The sequence below is a fragment of the Microcebus murinus genome, chromosome 7, assembly GCF_040939455.1.
Source record: "Microcebus murinus isolate Inina chromosome 7, M.murinus_Inina_mat1.0, whole genome shotgun sequence".
Classification (NCBI taxonomy): Eukaryota; Metazoa; Chordata; class Mammalia; order Primates; family Cheirogaleidae; genus Microcebus; species Microcebus murinus.
The window spans coordinates 99,234,954-99,240,953 of record NC_134110.1 but is presented as its reverse complement, the minus strand read 5'-3'; positions in this window follow the sequence as shown (position 1 = coordinate 99,240,953).

Genomic DNA, 6,000 nt, shown 5'->3' with positions numbered 1-6,000 from the left:
GGCTGCTTCTAACCCTAAACTCCTTATGCTTATGGTGTTTGGAATTTATTTCCCCATGAATGAAACTACCAGCAGATAGCAAAGGTCTTTACATACGTGAATTTTTCTGTCCATTGAGAGGGCCTCTATCTGTCACGCTGGAGAGCCCACATCAAGAGGGGTGACTGGGCATGCTCCTCCCCACCTTCCCCAGGTGTCTCCAAATGAGTGAAACAAACAAATAAAGCTACATAACTATTGCCACTTTAAAGAACAAAGGCACCGGATGTGAATCCACTGTTTTCGCAGAAGACAATGAAGTGATTTAGGCTTTAAGGAAGAATGAGCTTCTGTAAATGCTTAAAAAGACTATTAGAAAAATAAATATATTCAGGTAATTTCACTCTGACAATTGTGCTTTATTATAACAGAGAAAAATATCCTATCAGGAAAAAGACACCCACGCATAACATGTATATATAACCGTAATAGCTACCATTTATTACATGCTTATAACACAGCAGTTATTATTGTAAACAACCAGAGTGATTATTATTCCCATTCTGCAGATGAGGAAACTGAGGGAGAGAGACAAGTAGTCCCAATGGTAAGTGGTCAAGCAAAAGCTTGACCACTTTACTGTCCACAGAAGCCACCCAACTAGATGGATCCTAGGATTTTGAGTATTTAGGACATATGTGTTTATTAAAGTGTGTCAACAATGTGATAGGTAACTCAGTCATGATTTAATTCATTTGGATAAATCATAAGAGTAAAAAGATACCTCTTAATTACTAAGATTATTTTTGACCTATTAAACTCATTATTTTTGACATATAAAACTCAAAGTGTATATTTATCAAAGCATCACATTTTATATTATAAAGATTTACAATTTTTGTCAGTTATACCTCAATTAAGCTAGAAAAAAACTCAAAATGCCATTCCCTGTCATCTCATAGTGACTACATAATGCTATCTTAGGAGTAACCTTTAAAATAATTCATCAAAACCAATCAAATTTGTTGAGACTAATAAACAAAACATAAGCAACAGAAGTAGGAATATAATTGCTTTAATTCATCAACACATTAAAAACACTGAAATAATTCAAATTGTAAAACTAGGCTAAAATATTAAAGAAATTTAAAGTCCTAAGAGAAGAACTATAACCTTAAAAAGTATGAAAATTTTAAAGGACATATTAAAAGAAAATTCCCCCAAATATTAATTCTACTTGCAGCAGCACCTAATATTGTTACATGGAGAGTTTCAGGTACTTTTTAAAAATTTGACAAAAATTGTTTACATGTATTATGTACAACATGATGGTTTAAAATATGTATACATTGTGAAATGGCTAAGGTATTTTTATATAGTTCAAAAAAATAAATTAGTCTTGAACCACCTATGTTAAATGCACTGGTGGCTATAGATCACTATAGGTTAGAAGATGACATTTAACACCTTATGCTAAAGATGACATCACAGTAAAATGTAAATTGAAATGGCTTAATTTACTTTTCTTAAAAGGTTGATTAAGATTTTTCCTTTTTTAAATTAAATTTAATTTTTTTATTTTAGCATATTATGGGGGTAAAAATGTTTAGGTTATGTATGTTGCCCTTGCCTCACTCCCCCAAGTCAGAGCTTCAAGCGTGTCCATCCCCCAAACGGTGTGCATCACACTCATCATGTATGTATATACATGTATGTATACCCATCCCCTACTCCCCCCTCCCATCAGCTTAACGCCCGATAAATGTTATTCCTATATGTGCACTTAGGTGTTGATCAGTGAGACCAATTTGCTGGTAAGTACATGTGGTACTTATTTTTCCATTCTTGTGATACTTCACTTAGTAGAATGGGTTCCAGCTCTAGCCAGGAAAATACAAGAGGTGCTATATCATCATTGTTTCTTATATCTGAATAGTACTCCATGGTATACATATACCACATTTTATTAATCCACTCGTGTATTGATGGGCACTTCAGTTGTTTCCACATCTTTGCAATTGTGAATTGTGCTGCTATAATGTGACAGTTCTTTGTGTCAGCTTTATAGAAAACATGTCTATGTTTCTTCAATCGCTCTACTTTATGCTTGACCCGAAGATTCACAGGGCAAACCTAAGGCCACTGTGTTAAATGCTAAAGATATATTCAGGAAAGGTAGGCCTGTTGGATGCTTCACTCAAAGGAATAGTAGGAAAGAAGGTTGGATTTTGAAAGACAGGCATGATTTTAAAATGTAGATATTGCAAAGAAGTGGGAATGCCACATGCAGACTGGAGGAACACGACCTAGCACAAGGGTGAAAGGATACAACACATTCAAGGAGGGCTAAGAGTTCCATTTGGCTTCAGGATAAAATTTGTAGGAAAGCAGTTTGAGATCACTGAAGAGAGACATGGGGCAAGATTGGATGCCATTCATGTCCAGGACACACCCTGGGGCAAGGCCATGGGACACACTTCTGTGGTGCTTATTGCAGGAATGGATAATTGGTTGGAGACATGAAGCCACACCAAAGGAGTGTGGACTGGCTGGGTGGCTGAGAAGCATCCTTTGCTGACACCTCTCCTCCTGTCTGAGCTGCCAGGGTGCCATGGGGTCATCATAGGCACCCTACTGAAGACTCATCCCAGCCTGTGAGAGCCAGGGCCCTGCTGGAGTTCACGCCCGCCTGCAGGGGCAGTGCATTTCTTTGTTGATGGCAACGCTTTGAAAGATTCAGACCACCAGGAGCTGTCGGCACTGGCCCCTCCAGAGATAGCAACCCTGCTCCAGGGACAGAGCCTCTGCCTGCTGGGTTTCATCCTGCTCAGAAGAGTCTCAAAGGGAACTCTAATTAACACTCAGGCAAGAATGACTCTGGGAGAACTGAGTGACTTATTGTCTGACTCAGTAGGAAGGTTTTCTGTCTCTCTTTGCACTTCCAGTCTTCAAAGAATTTGGAGCAAAAGCTATTTTAGGCATTATGGTTAAATTGATAAAGTGACTCCTTTCATTAAATTAACTGTAAAATTTTACATATTAATATATTCATGATTAGGTGCTCTGCAACTCTGCTCTTCCTTGAATTTTCTAACATTGTGAAGCTTTGTTCTTCATACTTGTTCTGGGTTCAGGAAAGCACCTCCGGCAAGGTGTTTAAGGACAAAGTAACATGGTCTGACCTATATGTTGCCTTCACCTGTCTTCCCTCCCAGGTGTAAAAAAAAACATAAAATATTTATAGAACTATATATATAACATATATCAAACAATGGTAAATCAGAAATCCCCCTGGCTACACAATTTCCAAACCTCAGGCAACACAAATCTAAGGGTGCCTGTCAAAGGCAACATTTACAAAAGGGGTGAATGATGTGACATTCTCAGTCCCGCCAACATGTACCAGTGAAATTCCTAATTCCAATGTTACCAAATGTGAGCCCCAAAACCAGTTCCTGCCAGACCACATAAAAAACACTTGGGGCACTTCTTGTACACAAACAAGCAAACTACCAAAGAACTCTAGACCCTGCCTCCAGACAGTCTGGTGCATTAAGTGTGCAGTGGTGCCTGGAGATCTGCACTTTAAATAACTTTTTCAGGTTATTCTTATGTGTAAGCACCTTTGGGAATAATGTCTTGATCAGAGTCCCACAGGGAGAAAACTTAGTCATTTTTGCAGACTAACTTTTAAGTGTATTCAGACCAGAAGACATGATTCAAAAGGATTTTTAAAATCCTTTCACATGCAGGCCTTGATCACCTGCATTTATAGACTACAAAGAGCAACTAAAAGATAATCTTCATTTATTAAAACAAAACAAAATATGCCATTCAATTAGAAACTAGAACTCTTGGTTTCAACAGGTGGTTTAAGGCAAAGACTTTTATTTCTTAGCATTCCTTTCCCTTGCACTGGAATGGAAATAAAAGCTTGGGAAGTAAAAGTAAGAAGAGAGTGTGTTAAACATAAATAGAACCTAACCACAAAACTCAAGTGCCAGTTGAGAGGCTGAACAAACAGACAATGGGCAGACCATACATGACAATAGAATTCTGAGCCACAAGCTGTGCAGCAACCAGTCCAGGAAGGCAAAACACAACCTCTGTAGCAATAGCCCAAACAGCCAGAACTGGATCGGTACTGACAGCTTCCCTATTTTTTGCTCCGTATACCATATGCTCAACCAGAAGAATTAGAGGTATAATATACCTCTAATCGTCACGTAGGATGTCCTGTTTCCAGCCAGCCGCCTCCAGCTTCCCCAGGCCAACAGCCTCATCACGGCTGACCTGGAGCCTTCCCTTTCTCCACTATGAAGCTTTCCCATTCCTCTGCGGGACATGGAGTCTCTGCCAAAATGCAAGTGATAGTGGCTGACCCCCTTGCTACAGCAAACTGGGCATAAATAGCCTTTGCTTTTCTCATTTGAGTAGTTTTTGTTTATTTCCACATAACCATCAAGTAATAAAAGAAAAACCAGCAAAAAAAAAAAAAAAACAAACCCATTACCCCTATTGTTCAAGGACTGCTATTCTAAAACCATCCCGCGTCTTCACTAAAGTTTGGAGTGAAATGAAGCAGGTGGGAGGAGCTGGGGTAGAGTGAGCAGCTGAAGTTGCAGAAGGAGCCAGGAAGGCCACAGAGCAGAAGAAGAGGGAAGTTACAAGTAGGCTGAGCTGAAGTGCTTGAATTAGAATACTTTAGTTGCAGGGAAGAGTAACTGATGCTAGATTTCTTAGGCAGTTGTAGGAATGCATTTGAGGGGACCAGTTTGTGGGCACCCAGCCTGCCTGGGATGGTGGGAGGGACCAGAGAGCTCACTCGCCCAGGTGCAGAGGCCTCAGCAGCCACCACTCTGGTTCGAGGTCCCTGTGCTCAGTTGGGCGGGAATGCAACTTTGCTGTCTCTTGGCAACTCAAGTTTCCAAGCCCAAGCATGAGCTTTGCTTAGGTCTCAAGCCTTGCCTCCAGTCACGATAAGGGCAGGAGCAAGAGAGCACAGTCCACTGTGTTAGGAAGAGCGGTTCCTCAAAATGAAAGTGGGCTGCTCTCACGAAAGGGAGATGGGGGCCACACCCGGAACTGGGTTTAACACATTACCCTCTGGTTACACTGCTGACATTGTTTTTAAAAAAAGAGGGAGGAGGGGGGATTTTTAAAGTGTTAGGGAATCTGCTAAAAATTTAAATGCATAGGAAAAACATTCAGATGAGTGAATGCATAAATGCAACCTCCCTCCAACAATCACCAGTTTTATTATTAAAATTAAAGAAACCAGTAATCATCAAATTCTGACAGAGATGAGCAGTAAAATAGAGAATCACAAAAGTCGTGAGGAGATTGATGGCAAAATAACTAAGAGAGCCAGAAAGTTTACAAAAATGGACACTTTATAAGTGCACCCCGAGTCTTCTTCCCTCAATAGGCAAATCAGTGTAATATTCCCAACAGGCTCATAACGCCGGGGCGCAGATGCTCTTGCTTGTGCTCCTCGTTAGCCGCTGTCTCTGATAAGACACTGTCGAGTCTCTCCCCCCAGCGTGGCAGCACGCAGGAAGCCCGCCAGCGCCAGGGCTCTGGCGCACCACTGCTGGGACTGTCACTGTAGGATACATTTTTACCCTCCTAAGTCTTTCTGAGGAACTGTCCCTTTGTATTAGCTGACAATGACACTGTGCTAAACGAGAGACTTCACAAATCTCTGTTCTAAGAATATCTCACTGAGCTAACACAGAATCACAAATACTGTTGGGGAAAAAAAGAAAGTGAGATGAATTTGCTAAAATATTTCCATTTCCTCAGCTTTCCTATTAATCCCCGTTACTACTAAATACTTTCTAACAGCAAAAAATGATGTTTTCTTGTGTGTCTATAATGACCCAGGCACTGGGAAAACAGATGAATAAGACAAAAATTCATGCTCTCAAAAGAGAACTAGACTAATGCAACAGGAACATTCTGAGCTGTTAATCCCTGACTTCTGTGGTTTGGTTTTCCCCGCTTCCTTTCTGAGAGCAG